This window comes from Monodon monoceros, unplaced genomic scaffold, assembly GCF_005190385.1.
Source record: "Monodon monoceros isolate NGI ecotype Baffin Bay Population unplaced genomic scaffold, NGI_Narwhal_1 Super_Scaffold_22, whole genome shotgun sequence".
Classification (NCBI taxonomy): Eukaryota; Metazoa; Chordata; class Mammalia; order Artiodactyla; family Monodontidae; genus Monodon; species Monodon monoceros.
In genome coordinates, this window is record NW_021703779.1 from 48,132,469 (window position 1) to 48,152,134 (window position 19,666).

Genomic DNA, 19,666 nt, shown 5'->3' on the forward strand with positions numbered 1-19,666 from the left:
CTGAATTGGCAGGCAGATTACTAACAACTGAGCCACTGGGGAAGCCCTATTTTTACTTTTTAAGGAACCTCTATAGTGTTCTCCATAATGGTTGTATCAATTTGTATTCCTACCAACAGCGCAGAAGGGTTCCCTTTTCACCACACCCTTTCCAGCTTTTATTGTTTCTCGATTTTTTGATAATGGACATTCGGACCAGTGTGAGGTGATACCTCATTGTAGTTTTGATTTGCATTTCTCTAATACTTAGTGATGTTGAGCTTCTTTTCATATGCCTCATGGCCATCTGTATGCCTTCTTTGGTGAAAGGTCTATTTAGGTCTTCTGCCCATTTTTAAATTGGATTGTTTTTTTTTTTGATACTGAGCTCCATGAGCTGTTTGTATATTTTGGAGATTAATCCTTTGTCCGCTGCTTCACTTGCAAGTATTTTCATCCATTCTGAGGGTTGTTCTTTCATCTTGTTTATGGTTCCCTTTGCTGTGCTAAAGATTTTAAGTTTCATTGGGTCACATTTATTTATTGTTTTTATTTTCATTACTGTAAGAAGTGGTTCAAAAAATACCTTGCTGTGGTTTATGTCAAACATTGTTTTTCCTATGTTTTCCTCTACCAGTTTTGTAGTGTCTGGTGTTATATTTAGGTCTTTAATCCATTTGGAGTTTATTTTTGTGTATGGTGTTAGCGAGTATTCTAATTTCATTCTTTTACATGTAGATGTCGTTTTCCCAGCACGACTTATTGAAGAAACTGTCTTTTCTATATTGTATGCTTTGCCTCCTTGGTCCTAAATTAGGTGACCATATGTGCATGGGTTTCTCTCTGGGTTTTCTATCCTGTACCATTGATCTATACTTCCGATTTTGTGCCAGTACCGTACTGTCTTGATTATTGTCTTTCTGCAGTATAGTTTGAAGTTGGGGGCCTGATTCCTCCAGCTCCTTTTTTTCCCCTCAAGATTGCTTTGTCTATTCAGGGTCTTTTGTGTTTACATATAAATTGTAAATTTTTTTGTTCTAATTCTGTTGAGAATGCCATTGGTAATTTGATAGGGACTGCACTGAATCTGTAGATTGCTTTTGGTAGTATAGTCATTTTCAAAATATTTATTCTTCCAATTCAAGAACATGGTATATTTCTCCATCTGTTTATGTCATCTTTGATTTCTTTCATCAGTGTTTTATAGTTTCTGGAGTACAAGTCTTTTTCCTCCTTACATAGGTTTATTCCTAGGTATTTTACTCTTTTGGTTGCAATGGTAAATGGGATTGTTTCATTAATTTCTCTTTCTGATTTTTCATTGCTACTGTATAGGAATGCCAGAGATTTCTGTGCATTAATTTTGTATCCTGCAACATTAGCAAATTCATTGATTAGATCTAGTAGTCTTCTGGTGGCACCTATAGGATTTTCTATATATAGTATCATGTCATCTGCAAACAGTGACAGCTTTACTTCTTTTCCAATTTGCATTCCTTTTATCTCTTCTTCTTCTCTGATTGCCGTTGCTAAGACCTCCAAAACTATGTAGAATAAGAGTGGTGAGAGTGTACATCCTTGTCTTCTTCCTGATATTAGTGGAAATGCTTTCAGTTTTTCACCACTGAGTATAATGTTTGCTGTGGTTTTTTTCATGTATGGCCTTTATTATGTTTATTATGTTGAGGTGGTTCCGTCTATGCCCGTTCTCATTTATATCATAAATGGGTGTTGAATTTTTTCAAAAGCTTTTTCTGCATCTATTGACATGATCATATGGTTTTTCTTCCTTAATTTGTTAATATGGTGTATCAAATCCTTGCATCCCTGTGATAAATCCCACTTGATCATGGTGTATGATCCTTTTAATATGTTTTTGGATTCTGTTTGCTAGTATTTTGTTCAGGATTTTTGCATGTATGTTCATCAGTGATGTCCTTCTATAATTTTCTTTTTTTTGTGATGATATCTTTTTCTGGTTTTGATATCAGGGTGATGGTGGCTTTGTAGAATGAATTTAGGAGTGTTCCTCCCTCTGCAAATATTTGGAAGAGTTTGAGAAGGATGGGTGTTAGCTCTTCTCTAAATGTTTGATGGAATTTGCCTGTGAAGCCATCTGGTCCTGGACTGTTGATTTTTGGAAGATTGTTAGTTACAGTTTCAATTTCGTTACTGTGATAGATCTGTTTATATTTTCTAATTCTTCCTGGTTCAGTCTTGAAAAATTGTACCTGTCCACTAATTTGTCCATTTCTTCGTGGTTGTCCATTTTATTGGCATATAGTTGATTGCAGTGGTCTCTTATAATCCTTTTTATTTCTGTGGTGTCAGTTGTGATTTCTCCTATTTTTTTTTTCGAATTTTATTGATTTGCGTCCTCTCCCTTTTTTTCTTAATGAGTTGGGGTAAGTGTTTATCAATTTTGTTTATCTTCTCAAAGAACCAGCTTTTAGTTTTATTGATGTTTGCTATTGTTTTCTTCATTTCTATTTCATTTATTTCTGCTCCAATATTTATGAATTCTTTCCTTCTACTGACTTTGGATTTTCTTTGTTATTCTTTCTCTAGTTGCTTTAGGTTTTGGGTTAGATTGTTTATTTGCAGTTTTTCTTGTTTCTTGACGTGAGATTTAATTGCTATTAACTTCCTTCTTAGAACTGCTTTTGTTGCATCCCAAATGTTTTGGGTTGTCATGTTTTTGTTGTCATTTGTCTCTAGGTATATTTTGATTTCCTCTGATTTCTTCAGTGATATCTTGGTTATTTAGTAGTGTATTGTTTAGCCTCCATGCATTTGTTTTTTTTACATTTTTTTCCTGTTATTGATTTCTAATCTCACAGCGTTGTGGTCAGAACAGTTGCTTGTTATGATTTCAATTTCCTTAAATTTGCCAAGGCTTGATTTGTGACCCAAGATATTATCTATCTTGGAGAATGTTCCATGTGCACTTGAGAAGAAAGTGCAATCTGCTATTTTCAGATGGAATGCCCTATAAATATCAATTAAATCTACCTGGTCTATTGTGTCATTTAAAGCTTTTGTTTCCTCATTAATTTTCTGTCTTGATGCTCTGTCCATTGGTGTAAATGAGGTGTTAACTTCCCCCATATTTTTGTGTTACTGTTGATTTCCCCATTTATAGCTGTTAGCATTTGCATTATGCATTGAGGTGCTCCTATGTTGGGTGCATAAAAAGTTATATTTGTTATATCTTCTTCTTGGATTGATTCCTTGATCATTATGTAGTGTCCTTCTTTGTCTCTTGTAATAGTCTTTATTTTAAACTGTATTTTGTCTGATATGAGTCTTGCTACTCCAGTTTTCTTTTGATTTCTGTTTGCATGAATATCTTTTTCCATCCCTTCACTTTCAGTCTGTATGTGTCCTTAGGTCTGAAGTGGGTCTCCTGTAAACAGAATATATATGGGTCTTGTTTTTGTAACCATTCAGCCAGTCTGTGTCTTTTTGTTGGGGCATTTAATCCATTTACAGTCAAGGTTATTATCGATGTGTATGTTCCTGTTACATTTTCTTAATTGTTTTGGGTTTGTTTTTGTGGGTCTTTTTCTTCTCTTGTGTTTTCCACCTAGAGAAGTTTCTTCAGCATTTGTTTTAAAGCTGGTTTGGTGGTGCTGAATTCTCTTAGTTTTTGCTTGTCTCAAAAGTTTGAATTCTCCATTGAATCTGAATGAGACCACTGTTGGGTAGAGTAATCTTGGTTGTACGTTTTTCTCTTTCATCACTTTAAGTATATCCCACCACTCCTTTCTGGCCTGCAGAGTTTCTGCTGAAAAATCAGATGATAACTTTATGGGAATTCCTTTGTATGTTATTTTTTGGTTTTCCCATGCTGCTTTTAATATTTTTTCTTTGAATTTAATTTTTATTAGTTTGATTAATATGTGTCTTGGTGTGTTTCTCTTAGGGTTTATCCTGTATGGCATTCTCTTTGCTTCCTGGACATGGGTGACTATTTCCTTTCCCATGTTAGGGAAGTTTACCACTATAATCTCTTCAAATATTTTCTAAGATTATTTTTTTCACTTTTTCTTCTGGGACACTTACAATTTGAATGTTGGTGCATTTAGTGTTGTCCCCAGAGGTCTCTGAGATTGTCTTCAATTCTTTTCATTCTTTTTTCCACTCCTCAGCAGTTATTTCCACCATTTTGTCTTCCAACTCACTTATTCGTTCTTTTGCCTCAGTTATTCAGCTATTGATTTCTTCCAGTGTATTTTTCATTTCAGTTATTTTGTTGTTCATCTGTTTCTTTGTTCTTTAGTTCTTCTAGATCTTTGTTAAATATTTCTTGTTTTTTCTCAATCTGTGCTACCATTCTATTACTGAGATTCTAGGTCATCTTTACTATCATTACTCTGAATTCTTCTTCAGGTAGTTTGCCTCTTTCCTTTTCATATACTTGGTATTGTAGGTTTTTAACTTTCTCCTTCATCTGTGATATATATATATATATATACAACTTTATTGGAGTATAATTGCTTTACAAAGGTGTGTTAGTTGCTGCTTTATAACAAAGTGAATCAGATATACATACACATATGTTCCCATATCTCTTCTCTCTTGTGTCTCCCTCCCTCCCATCCTCCTTCCCATCCTCCCTATCCCACCCCTCTAGGTGGTCACAAAGCACCGAGCTGCTCTTCCTGTGCTATGCGGCTGCTTCCCACTAGGTATCTATTTTACGTTTGGTAGTGTATACATGTCCATGCCACTCTCTCACTTTGTTACAGCTTACCCTTCCCCATCCCCATATTCTCAAATCCATTCCATACTAGGTCTGTTTCTTTATTCCTGTCTTACCCCTAGGTACTTCATGACATTTTTTTCTTAAATTCCATATATATGTGTTAGCATATGATATTTGCCTTTCTCTTTCTTACTTACTTCACTCTGTATGACAGAAACTAGGTCCATCCACCTCATTACAAATATCTCAATTTTGTTTCTTTTTATGGCTGAGTAATATTCCATTGTATATATGTGCCACATCTTCTTTATCCAATCATCCGATGATGGACACTTAAGTTGTTTCCATCTCCTGGCTATTGTAAATAAAGCTGCAATGAATATTTTCGTACATGACTCTTTTGTTTGTTTGTTTGTTTTTACATCTTTATTGGAGTATAATTGCTTTACAATGGTGTGTTAGTTTCTGCTTTATAACAAAGTGAAACAGTTATACATACACATATGTTCCCATATCTCTACCCTCTTGTGTCTCCCTCCCTCCCACCGTCCTTATCCTACCCCTCTAGGTGGTCACAAAGCACCGAGCTGATCTCCCTGTGCTATGCGGCTACTTCCCACTAGCTATCTATTTTATGTTTGATACTGTATATATGCCCATGCCACTCTCTCACTTTGTCACAGCTTACCCTTCCCCCTCCTCATATCCTCAAGTCCATTCTCCAGTAGGTCTGTGTCTATTCCCATCTTACCCCTAGGTTTTTCATGAACTTTTTTTCCCTTAGATTCCATATAATTGTGTTAGCATACAGTATTTGTTTTTCTCTTTCTGACTTACTTCACTCCGTATGACAGACTCTAGGTCGATCCACCTCACTACAAATAACTCAATTTCGTTTCTTTATATGGCTGAGTAATATTCCATTGTATATATGTGCCACATCTTCTTTATCCATTCATCTGTTGATGGACACTAAGGGTGCATCCATGTCCTGGCTATTGTAAATAGAGCTGCAATGAAAATATTGGTACATGAATCTTTTTGAATTATGGTTTTCTCAGGGTATATGCCCAGTAGTGGGATTGCTGGGTCATATGGTATTTCTATTTATACTTTTTTAAGGAACTTCCATACTGTTCTCCATAGTGGCTGTACCAATTCACATTCCCACCAGCAGTGCAAGAGTGTTCCCTTTTCTCCACACCCTCTCCAGCATTTATTGTTTCTAGATTTTTTGATGATGGTCATTCTGACTGGTGTAAGATGATATCTCATTGTAGTTTTAATTTGCATATGTCTAATGATTAATGATGTTCAGCATTCTTTCATGTGTTTGTTCGCAGTCTGTATATCTTCTTTGGAGAAATGTCTATTTAGGTCTTCTGCCCATTTTTGGGTTGGGCTGTTTGTTTTTTTGTTATTGAGCTGCAAGAGCTGCTTATAAATTTTAGAGATTAATCCTTTGTCAGTTGCTTCATTTTCAAATATTTTCTCCCATTCTGAGGGCTGTCTTTTGGTCTTGTTTATGGTTTCCTTTGCTGTGCAAAAGCATTGAAGTTTCATTAGGTCCCATTTGTTTATTTTTGTTTTTATTTCCATTTCTCTACGAGGTGGGTCAAAAAGGATCTTGCTGTGATTTATGTCATAGAGTGTTCTGCCTATGTTTTCCTCTAAGAGTTTGATAGTTTCTGGCCTTACATTTAGGTCTTTAATCCATTTTGAACTTATTTTTGTGTATGGTGTGAGGTAGTGTTCTAATCTCAGACTTTTACATTTACCTTTCCAGTTTTACCAGCATCATTTACTGAAGAGGCTGTCCTTTCTCCACTGTATATTCCTTCCTCCTTCATCAAAGATAAGGTGACCATATGTGCGTGGGTATATCTCTGGGCTTTCTATCCTGTTCCATTGATCTATCTTTCTGTTTTTGTGCCAGTACCATACTGTCTTGATTACTGTAGCTTTGTAGTATAGTCTGAAGTCAGGGAGCTGGATTCCTCCAGCTCCATTTTTCATTCTCAAGATTGCTTTGGCTATGTGGGGTCTTTTGTGTTTCCATACAAATTGTGAAATTTTTTGTTCTAGTTCTGTGTAAAATGCCAGTGGTAGTTTGATAGGGATTGCATTGAATCGCTTGATTGCTTTGGGTAGTGGAGTCATTTTCACAATGTTGATTCTTCCAATCCAAGAACATGGTATATCTCTCCATCTCTTTATTTCATCTTTAATTACTTTCATCAGTGTCTTATAATTTTCTGCATACAGGTCTTTTGTCTCCTTCGGTAGGTTTATTCCTAGATATTTTATTCTTTTTGTTGCAGTGGTAAAATGGGAGTGTTTCCTTGACTTCGATTTCAGATTTTTCATCATTAGTGTATAGGAATGCCACAGATTTCTGTGTACTGATTTTGTATCCTGCTACTTTACCAAATTCATTGATTAGCTCTATTAGTTTTCTGGCAGCATCTTTAGGATTCTCTATGTATAGCATCATGTAATCTGCAAATAGTGACAGCTTTACTTCTTCTTTTCTGATTTGGATCTCTTTTATTTCCTTTTCTTCTCTGATTGCTGTGGCTAAAACTTCCAAAACTATGTTGAATAAGAGTGGTGAGAGTGGGCAACCTTGTCTTGTTCCTGATCTTAGTGGAAATGGTTTCAGGTTTTCACCATTGGGGATGATGTTGGCTGTGGTTTTGTCATATATGGCCTTTATTATGTTGAGGGAAGTTCCCTCTATGCCTACTTCCTACAGGGTTTTTATCATAAATGGGTGTTGAGTTTTGTCGAAAGCTTTCTCTGCATCTATTGAGATGATCATATGGTTTTTCTCCTTCAATTTGTTAGTATGGTTTATCACATTGATAGATTTGCGTATATTGAAGAATCCTTGCATTCCTGGAATAAACCCCACTTGATCATGGTGTATGATCCTTTTAATGTGCTGTTGGATTCTGTTTGCTAGTATTTTGTTGAGGATTTTTGCATCTATGTTCATCAGTGATATTGGCCTGTAGTTTTCTTTCTTTGTGACATCCTTGTCTGGTTTTGGTATCAAGGTGATGGTGGCCTCGTAGAAGGAATTTGGGAGTGTTCCTTCCTCTGCTGTATTTTGGAAGAGTTTGAGAAGGATAGGTGTTAGCTCTTCTCTAAACGTTTGATAGAATTCACCTGTGAAGCCATCTTGTCCTGGGCTTTTGTTTGTTGGGAGACTTTTAATCACAGTTTCAATTTCAGTGCTTGTGATTGGTCTGTTCATATTTTCTATTTCTTCCTGATTCTTTCTTAGCAGGTTTTGCATTTATAAGAATTTTTCTATTTCTTCCAGTTTGTCCATTTTATTGGCATAGATTTGCTTGTAGTAATCTCTCATGATCTCTGGTATTTCTGCAGTGTCAGTTGTTACTTCTCCTTTTTCATTTGTAATTCTATTGATTTGAGTCTTCTCCCTTTTCTCATACAGAGTGATGTAAGTCAGAAGGAGAAATACAGATACCGTATGCTAACACATATATATGGAATTTAAGAAAAAAAAGTCATGAAGAACCTAGGGGTAAGACAGGAATAAAGACACAGACCTACTAGAGAATGGACTTGAGGAAATGGGGCGGGGGAAGGGTAAGCTCTGACAAAGCAAGAGAGTGGCATGGACATATATACACTACCAAACATAAAATAGATAGCTAATGGGAAGCAGCCGCATAGCACAGGGAGATCAGCTTGGTGCTCTGTGCCCACCTAGAGGGGTGAGATAGGTAGGGTGGGAGGGAGGGAGACGCAAGAGGGAAGAGTTTTGGGAACATATGTATATGTATAACTGATTCACTTTGTTATAAAGCAGAAACTAACACACCATTGTAAAGCAGTTATACTGCAATAAAGATGTAAAAAAAAATCTTTGCCAGATAATTCCAATTCAAAATTTCAGCGTTGGTGTAAGTTGATTACCTTTACTTATTCGAGTTGTGATTTTCTTGACCTTTGGCATGACGTATGATTTTCTATTGTATCCTGAAAATTTTGTCTACTACCTTAATATAATTTATTTCAGAAGGCAGTTACTTTGTTTCAGTTTAGCATACCTACTTTGGTTGCCTGTGGTTTTAATGACAGTTTAAATCGTTCTGGTCTTATTTTGATTGACTTGGTGCCATTAGGGCTGTCACTGGACCCTGCTGGTGGAACATGAAGTGGCAAAAAGGGTTTCCCCAGACCAGGCTTCTGGGTTTCTCTAGGTTACCTGGTCCCCAGGTGGAAGAGGGAAGTCTTATGGCTACAAGATCAAAGATGCTTCCCTTGAAGGCCCTTGTTGTGGCGGGAAATGATGCCCTGCAGTGGTGATGGTGAGTATTTCCTGAGCCAGATGCTTATTGTGGTGGGATTCCTCTATTTGTGCTCCTTGGCTTCTCTGGGCAAGTGAGATTCTCAGGCCTGTAGGATTGAAGGGGGATCTGCTTGCCTGGTCCAATAATCTCAGTGTGAAGGGAACCTCATGACCAATGGGGAAAAAGAAGCCTTTCAGGCCAGGCTGCTTACTGTGGCTCAGTCTCTCTTGCTAGTTTTGTCTGTCCACCTGGGTATGTCTTAGCAGTCTCAGGATCTTCAGGGAAGGAGAGGACTTCCCCTGAACTCTTATACTTCGTGGGGCTCCCAATGGATTACCCCTTGCTTGTGGTGTCAGAAGGATTCCCTTTTAATCTAGGGGATAAATGGGCCTACTTGTGTTGTCTTTTTTTAAAAAACATCTTTATTGGAGTATAATTGCTTACTTGGGTTGTCTTTTGTTGCTAGGTTGAAGGTTAGGAAATGCTGGTTCTGAGTCACCTTCTTTTGTTGTGTGTGGAAAGGGGACATAAGATGGCATGCTGACATGTTTCTCTAGTCCTGAGGTCACAAACACGTTCACCTTCTTCTTACGACCTTCTTACCGCAGATTTCTCCTTTGGTTGTCTCTTGAATAATTTCAAGGGTTTATAGTTGTGCTTAGTGGATGGGAGCAAGGAAAAATAGATCTATATCATCTTAAATAGACGGGAAGTTCCCCAGTTATTTACTTTTAGCAGAATATATGTAGAGACTTCAGGATTTAAAATGAAGTATTAGATTTCTGATGGTGGAAGTTCCAGATACTCATTCCCTCTCAGAAGTAGAAGGTACTAGCAAAATTTTTCTCTCCCATAGAGAGAGAACCTATGGCAAAGAGAAGTGCAGTTCCATATTTCCTGTGGGCTCACTGGCTCTCCAGATGAAGGAGAGAGTAAAAGGCAAATTATTGATATTTATTCCTATAAATATTTTATTGATGAAATTCTAATAATAATATAATATAATTATAATATTATTATAGTTGAATATAATTTTTGTAATATAGTTTTAATATTGAGAATTATTTTTAAAATAGTGATATATATATAAATTTTTTTAATTTGATTTTTAAATTTTTTCCATTTCTATTGAGATATAATTGACATATATGACTTTATAAGTTTAAAATATACAGCATAATGGTTTGACTTACATACATATTAAAACGATTATCACAATAAATTTAGTCAGCATCCACCATCCCATATAGATACAATAAAAAGAAAATGCAAAACAAGTAAATAAATTTTTTCTTGTAACGAGAACTCTTAGGATTTACTCTAACAACTTTCATATATATCATACAGTAGTGTTAAATATAGTCATCATGCTGTACATGTACAAGTTGTACTTATTTATCTTATACCTGAAAGTTTGTAATTTTTGACAACCTTCATCCAACAATTAAATTTTAAGGTAATATTTCAAAGTTATTGTTCCTATTACCAAAATCAATTGAAATGTGTCTGTCAATGATGATTTGCAATGAGATTCTATGTATTTCACGTTTGAAAATGTCTTTTCATACAGATAGGTACTGCTAAATATGGATATTAATCCATGTGCGTATGATTTTTTTAGTAATCATTTTCAAGAATACAATTAAGTACATTCACAATGTTGTGCCACCATCATCATTATGCATTTCTGGACTTTTTTCATTATCCCATACAGAAATTCTCTACCTATTAGTCAATACTTCCCACTTCCTCCTTCCTCACCAGCCTCTGGTAATCTCTACTTTACCTTCTGTCTCTATTATTGAATAATTTGCCTTTTCTAAGTATATCATATAAGTGGAATCATACAACATTTGTCCTTTTGTGTCTGTTAAATGTTCATTCAAGTTTTAGCATATATCAGAATATCATTCTTCCAGATGTTAACTAAACTAAGGCAGAATAAATTCCATTGTATGCATATACTGTAGTTTACTTATCCATTCATCCATTAGTTGACATTTGGGTTGTTCATACCTTTTGGCTATAGTGAATAATGCTGCTATGAACATTAGTGTACAAGTATCTGTTTGACTCCTTGCTTTCAATTCTTTTAAGTATACACCTAGGAGTGGATTGCTGGATCATATTGTAATTTCATGTTTAAATTTTTTAAGGAAACACCATGCTATTTTCCACAATGACTGCACAATTTTACATTCCCATCAGCAATATACAAGGTTTCCAGTTTATCCACATCCTCACGAACATCTATTTTCTTATTTTTTAAGATAATAACCATCCCAATGGATATGAAGTGTTATCTCATTGTGGTTTTGATTTGTATTTCCCTAGTGAGTAGTAATGTTGATCATATCTTCATATGCTTGCTGGCCATGTGTATATCTTCTTTGGAAAAATGTCTATTAAACTCTTTTGTCCATTTTTTGTATTGGGTTATTTTGTTGTTTTTTTGAGTTGTAGGAGTTCTTTATATACTAATCTCTTATAAGATATATGATTTGAAATTATTTTCTCTCATTCAGTGGGTCTTCATTTCACTCTCTTGATTGTGCAGAAAATTTTTAAATTTTGATGAAATCCAATGTATTTAGTTTTTTTTCTTTTGTAGCCTAAGTTTTTGATGTCATATCCAAGTAATCAATGTGGAATCCAATTTCATGAAGATTTCCCCCTATGTTTTCTTCTAAGAGTCTGATAGTGGTATCTCTTACATTTAGGCCTTTAATCCATTTTGAGTTAATTTTTGTATATGATATAAGGTAAGGGTCACTTAATTATTTTACATGTGGACATAATTTTCCCAAAACCAATTGTTGAATTGACTGTCCTTTCCAAATTACTGATTTTTACAATTTGCTTTAAGGGCGTGATGACAGGAAGATGGCAAAAGAGGAGTTCTCTACTGTCATTTCTCCATGTAACATTGATTTTGTCCATTACCCACAGATGAGAGTACCTTTGTGGGAGTCCGTGAGTCCAGAGCACTGTTGGAGCAAAAAAGTCTGAGAATAGATGCATTGAAGAGTTTAAGAGGAGCAACTTCACTTTGCCCATATCATCCCTTTCTCAAGGTGGTATGACTCAATGCCTAGGGAGATCCCCTCAACACACAATTTTTCTCATAAGGGAAAGTGAGAGATGTGGGTGAATGGCTTTCCCAGACACACAGGATGCTGCCCAAAAGGCCCCATTCTTTCTCACCTTACCCAGATTACTAAGGTGATCTGCAAGGCTGAGGGGTTAAGAGAGGTTGGGAGCATAGCAGCCAGGGCTCAGAACTCATCAAAGGAACACTACTAACTTCTTCATTGTTCTTCCTATTAACTTATTCTTGGACACCATCAAGAATCCTGCCCATGAATTGCTAGGGATGCTCACTTGAAGAACACCCAAACTGACACACATGTACCCCAAATGCTCTGCCCATCTCACCTTCACTCTCTTTAATCCTCCAATGGCCAGGTCCTCACATGTACTCTTGTAGACAGTGAGTGCTGGTATTTGCTAGTGTGCAAGCACAGAAAGCAGACCCAAATATGAGAGATAAAGGCTCACAGACTTAAGCATTTCAGGGCACCACCCTAGAAAAAACAAATAGGAGGCTCTCAGCACCCACTCTGGATTTGTAGGATGGAGAAAAAGCATACGTACAACAGCAGCAGAATACATATTCTTCAGGATATATGTTGGGTCACAAAACAAGTCTTAACAAATTTAAGTAGACTGAAATCATATAAAATATCTTTTCCAACCACAGTGGTATGAAACTAGATATCAAAAACAGTACAAATGCTGGAAAATTCACAAATATGTGGGAACAAAATAATACATTCTTAAATAATAAATGTCTCAAGGAAGAAATCAAAAAATGTCCTGAGGCAACAAAAATGAAAACACACCACACCAAAATTTGCAGCATATAGCAAAAGTAGTTCTAAGAGGGAAGTTTATAGCGATAAACACCAACATTAAGAAAAAATATATATATATATACATTTATATAAATCTCTCAAAAAAAACCCCTCAAACTCTATACCTCAAGGAACTAGAAAAAGAAGAACAAACTAAGTCCAAAGTTAGCAGAAGGAAGGAAATAACAAAAATCAAAACAGAAATAAATATAAAAGAGAACAGAAGAAAATAGAAAAGATCAACAAGACTAAGAGCTGTTTTTTTTTAAAGACAGGGAAAGAAAGAGAAATCTTAAACTAGACTAAGAGAAGAGAGATGATTAAAATAAAACCAGAAACAAAAGAGGAGACATTACAATTGATACTTCAGAAATAAAAAGGATCATAAAAGACTGCTATAAACAATAATCAGCCAACAAATTGGATAACCAAGAAGAAATAGACAAATCCTAGAAACATACAACCTACCAAGAACTGAATCATGAAGAAATAGAAAATCTGAATAGACTTATAATTAGTAGGGAGATTGAATCAGTAATAAGAAATCTCCCAACAAAGAAAACCCCAGACCAGATGGCTTAACTGATGTATTTTATCAAACAATTAAACAGGAATTAATGCCAATCTTTCTCAAATTCTTCCAAAAAGTTGAAGAGGAGGGAATGCTTCCAAGCTCATTTTATCAACCAAGCTTTCTCCTGATACCAAAGCCAGGAAAGGATACTACATGAAAAGAAAATTACAGGCCAATATTTCTGATGAACATGGATGCAAAAATCCTCCAAAAACTACTAGCAAACTTAATTCACCAGCATATTAAAAGGATAATATATCATGTGGGGTTTATCACTGGGATGTAAGAATGGTTCAACATATACAATCAATAAATGTTATACATCACGTTAACAGAATAAAGAATAAAAATCATATGTTCACCTCAATAGATGCAGGAAAAACATTTGAAAAATTCAATATCCTTTCATGATAAAAACTCTCAACAAATTAGTTATAGAAGGAGTGTATCTCAACATAATAAAGGCTATAATAACAAGCCCACAGCTAACATTATAATCAACGCTAAAAAGCTGAAAGACAAGGATGCCCACTTTTCCCACTTTTATTCAACATATTATTGGAAGTCTTAGACAGGGCAATTAGGCCAAAAAAAATAGGAAAAAAAGAAATAAAGGTATACAAGTCAGAAAGAAGTTAAATTATCTTTGTTTGCAAATGACCTGATCTTCTACAGAGAAAACCCTAAAGACTCCAAAAAACAAAACAAAAAAAACTGTTGGAATTACTAAACACATTCAGTAAAGTTGAAGGATACAAAATCAACATACAAAAATCAGTTATGTTTCTATACACTGACAACAAACTACTTGAAAGAGAAATTAAGAAAGCAATGCCATTACAATAGCATTAAAAATAATAAAATACTTAGGAATAAATTTGACTAAGTAGGTAAAAGACCTGTACACTGAAAACTATAAGACACTGATGAGAGAAATTGATGAAGACCCAAATTAATGGAAAGATAGTCTGAGTTCTTGGGTTGGAAGAATAAATATTGATAAAATGTCCATACTACCCAAAGTGATTTATAGGTTCAGTGCAACCCCTATCAAAATTCTGATGTCAATTTTTTACAGAGAAATAAGCAAAAATCCTAAAATTTGTATGGAACCCCAAAGGCTCTGAATACTCAAAGCAATCTTGAGTAAGAAGAACAAAGCTGGAGGTCTCAAGTTTCCTGATTTCAAATTATGCTACAAAAGTATAGTAATCGAAACAGTGTGGTTCTGACATAAAAACCACCCATACGGAGCTTCCCTGGTGGCGCAGTGGTTGAGGGTCTGCCTGCCGATGCAGGGGTGACGGGTTCGTGCCCCGGTCTGGGAGGATCCCGCCTGCCGTGGAGCGGCTGGGCCTGTGAGCCATGGCCTCTGAGGCTGCGCATCCGGATCCCGTGCTCCGCAATGGGAGAGGCCACAACAGTGAGAGGCCCGCGTACCACAAAAAACACAAAACAAAACAAAACAAAAAACTAGTAAAAACCACCCATACATCAAGAGAACAGAATAGAGTGCACAAAAATAAACCCGTGCATATATGCTCAACTAATCTTTGACGTGGGAGCAAAGAACACACAATGAGGAAAGGATAGTCTCTTCAATAAATGTTTCGGACTGGATGCTCACGTTCAGTTGAATGAAACTGGACTCCTATCTTACACCACTCACAAAAATTAACTCAAAATGGATTAAATATTTAAAGGTAAGACCTGGAACTCTAAAACTAATTGAAGAAAACAGGGCTAAAATCTCCTTGACATTGGTTTTGGCAATAATTTCATGAATATGACAACGAAAACCAAGCAACAAAAGCAAAAATAAACAAGTGGGACTACAATAAACTAAATGGTTCTGCACAGCAAAGGAAACCATTAGCAAAATGAAAAGGCAACCTATGGAATGAAAGAAAATATTGCAAACCACATTTCTGGTAAGTGTTAATATTCAAAATATATAAAGAACTCACATAACTCAAAAGCAAAAAACAAAACAAAACAAATGTTCAGATTAAAAAATCGACAAAGGACCTGAATATTTCCAAAGAAGACTTACAAATGTCTAACAGATACTTGAACATATGATCAACATTATCAATCAACAGGGAAATACAAATCAAAACCACAATGAGGAATCAACTCACACCTGTCATGATGGCTATTATCAAAAAGACAAGAGATAAAAAATGTTGGTGAGGATGTGAAGAAAAGGGAACCTTTGTACACTGTTGGTGGAATGTTACTTGGTATAGCTATTATGGAAAATAGTATGGAGGTTTCTCAAAAAATTAAACATAGAATTACCATATGATGCAGTAATCCCACTTCTGGGTATATATCCAAAGGAAACAAAATGAGTATCTTGAAGAGAGAGCTGCACTCCCATGTTCATTTCAGCATTATTCACAACGGCCAAGATATAGAAAGAACCTAAGTGTGTGCTGAAAAATGAATGCATAAAGAAAATGTGGCACATATATATATATATATATATATACACTATAATAGTGGCATATATAATATAATGTATATTATAATATACATATAATAGACTATTATTAAGCCGTAAAAAGAAGGAAATCCTGCCATTTGCAACAACATGGATGAACCTGGAGGGCATTATGCTAAACCAGACAGGGAAAGGCAAATACTGTATGGTATCACTTATATGTGGAATCTGAAAAAATAATAAGTCAAATTCACAGAGAAAGAGAGTGAATGATGGTTGCCAGGGGTTTGGGAGGTGGGGGAAATGGAAAAATGTTAGTCAAAGTGTCCAAATTTTTAGTTATATGATAAATAAATCCTGAGGATCTAATGAACAACAGGTGACTATAGTTAATAATATTGTATTTCATCCTTGAAATTTACTAAGAAAGTAGATCTTAAGCATTCTTACTACTGGATAAAAAAGGTAACTACATGAGATGATGGATGTATTAGATAACTTGATTTTGATAATCATTTCTCAATTATCAAATCATCATGTTGTACACTTTCAACTCATATAATTTTATTTGTCAATTATACCTCAAAGCTGAAAATAAAATAAAATTTGCTTTAAGATGACTCACTTTCTCCATGCTGATGACTATTTTTCTTAATATTTATAAGAGCACTTTATATATTAAGGACATTAACCCTTTGTTGCAAATACTTTCACCCAATTTGTCCTTTGCCTTTTGCCTTTACTTATGGTATGTAGTGGGATATTTAACTTTTGTCTGTTAACAAATCTACTTATGTTTTGCTTTGTGGTGTTTCCACTGGTGTCATGTTTTAAAATAGCTTTCTCATTCTGAGAGAATTCCAGTATTCTTCTCTGGTCTTTTATAGTTTCTAAAAACATTGTTAGTGGAGTTCAGTTATGTAGAATTAGATTAATGATAATCTTTAGTCCTTGACACATTATTCCTTGTCCATTTACATCATTTTTTAAAAATAATATAACAAATATCAGGGAAACACCACTCAACCCAAAAGCTAGTACATTACCAATAACTTATATCTACCTATGGGTATCTATTCTATCCCATTCTCCTTCCTCAGAAGTAACCTAGAAGTATCTAGAAGTATCTCTTATTCCCTTGACCTAAAAATAGTTTTATTATATATATGTATATATGAAATGAATGGGCTACATATTTCTTAGTTCTACTTATTTTCAAACTTTATCAATTGATATTAAATCTTGTGCTGTCTGTCTTCTGGGGCTTGCTTTGTCCATTCAACATTATGTTATTAAAATCTGGTCATTGCGTTGCATTACTCTATTGTTAATTTCTATTTGAATAATTAATAGAAGCAAACCAGGTAAAGAGTGAGTAGAAGAGTACTTCATGTGAAAGAATAGCATGTGTTAAGGTCCTGAGTTGGGCAAAAGCACGCCAATCTTGAGGAACTATAGAAAGGAACATGAGTGACTCTGGAGCACTGAGACTTGAGGGAAGAGTAATTGAAGATGAGTTTGGAGCAGCAGCCCAGGGAGGGACTACAAATTGCCTTTTAAATCATAGTGAGGATCTGGGCTTTTTAAGTGCAATGGAAGTCGTTAGGCAGAGGAATAACATGCTCTGGTTGGCCAATTTTAAAAGATTAATCTGGCTACTCAAAGAATAGATTGAGAAGAGGTAGCAAGAATCCAATCTTGAGGTGGGTGTTATTATTGTCCCCACTTTACAGATAAGAAAACTAAGGTTCAGAGCGAATCTATATATGTATCTAGAGTTCAGAGAGGTTTGGTTTTGAGACAGATCTAGGTATTCATCAGCTTATAGTCAGAGCTACAGAACTGAATGAGATCACCCTAGGGAGAGAGCATAGATAGAAAAGAAAAGAGGGTTAAGGAGATGGCTTGAGGTACTCTAATATATAGACTTAGTTAGAGGAGGAGAAAAGGAGACTAAAAAGGAGAAGTCAGTGAGGCAAGAGTAAAATCATGGAAGTATTTTTGCCAAGAGAAAAAAAAATGCTTCACAAAAACAACAGCGGTCAACTATGCCAAAAAAAGGTAAAGCAAATTAAGAACTGAAAAGTCGCCACTTGATTTAGTAACATGGAGATGATCACTCTCTACTTCCTTAGCCACCTTAGGATGTGCACAGAGGAGCTTGAAAGAAGTATTATTATTGTCTCCTGTATTTTTGTATTTTGTATTTTGAAGAAGCTAGAGCTCAAAGGAATTAGGTAACTTGCCACAAGCAAAACAGCTACGCAATGACAAATTTAGAAATGGAAGTCTCCTCATTCCAAATCCAGTCTTCTTTCCACGGCATCACAGCTACTTTTCATATCTGGGAGGCTTTTTGGTTTGCTACATGAATGACTGAGGTTACATGTGTAGTGCAGAACTGAATTCATTCCAATATGCCTTGAGTGTCTATTATGTACAAAACTCTGAGGTAGTCATTGCAAAAGATTTGAAAATGAAAAAGACACAGACCATATTCCCAAGGAGCTTGTATAGTCCAGTAAGATAGCATCTATACAACTGTATCCTAAGACAATGTGGAAGTAATGGAAGCATAGAGAAGTGAGGATTTGGATCAGGTCTGGACCAATGACTTGGTTGGGGCGAGCTTGTCCATCTTCTTATTTACTGCTACATACTCACTGTATGTCTGGTAGAAAAATAAGTTCAATAAATACTTGTTATAAAAAGTATTGAGCTTCAACTTTTTTCCAGGCACATAGTGATTATAGCAGTAAATAAGTAGACTCTAGCTAGAATAATTAATAAAAGTTAAAAAAAATAGGGGACTAGGGAACTTATTGAAAGGATAGTGGGCTATCTCACAGGGTTAAGGGAAGAGTTGACTCAGAAACAGCAGGAACCAGGTTAGATCTGGGTACAAAAGCAGTGTACATTTATGGATCTTCTCTCCACTTTAAAGTGACTCCCCACCCCCCAGTAATCCCAATCTCTGTTTCAACTCAAAATGTCATGTTCCTGGGAGAGAGAAACTAGTTGAGTCAGGGATATTTCCCTGGAATAAGTTACGATGGTCATTAAGGAAGGTTCACATATCACAGACACCAGACATGGCCATTACGGGACAACCCATGGTTTCAAACCAATTCCAAAGAGGTAAATCCTTGTTAATTGGACATCAATCTCCATCCCAAGTGTTCTCTACTAAAATCTAACATCAAGAAGAATGAAATTAAGGGAATGTGTTCACTCTCCCAGAAGATTGATATTGTAAGCCTTTTTCCATCATAAGAACTTTCTGACATCAGTGAGCTGACCATAGGGAACTGACAGAACTTCTGAGATGGAAGGAGCCTTTGGTAACCATTAATTCAACTTCCTTATTGTGCAATGAGGAATATGAAGCCTTTGCATGCAGTCTTACATGTATTCACACAGCAAATAAGTGGTAGTACTGGGTATAAAGGAAACTTCTGACCTTTGATCCTGTGGGTCCTTTCTCTGCCTACGCTCTACAGTGCTTAGCACTGTGCTGAGAACATAACTATAGAATCTTTCAAATCTCCCTGGGGTATTGTGCTCAGGTATAGGTAGCAACCTAGCAAGAGGTATCTATCATCCATGGTCAGAAGTCTAGAGAATTGGGCCGAGCTGAAGTAGCTTCTATGAACACATAGCTGAGGTTAGACCACATGATGGATAAGCAATCAAGGATGTGTCAATGACAGCTTAAGATAG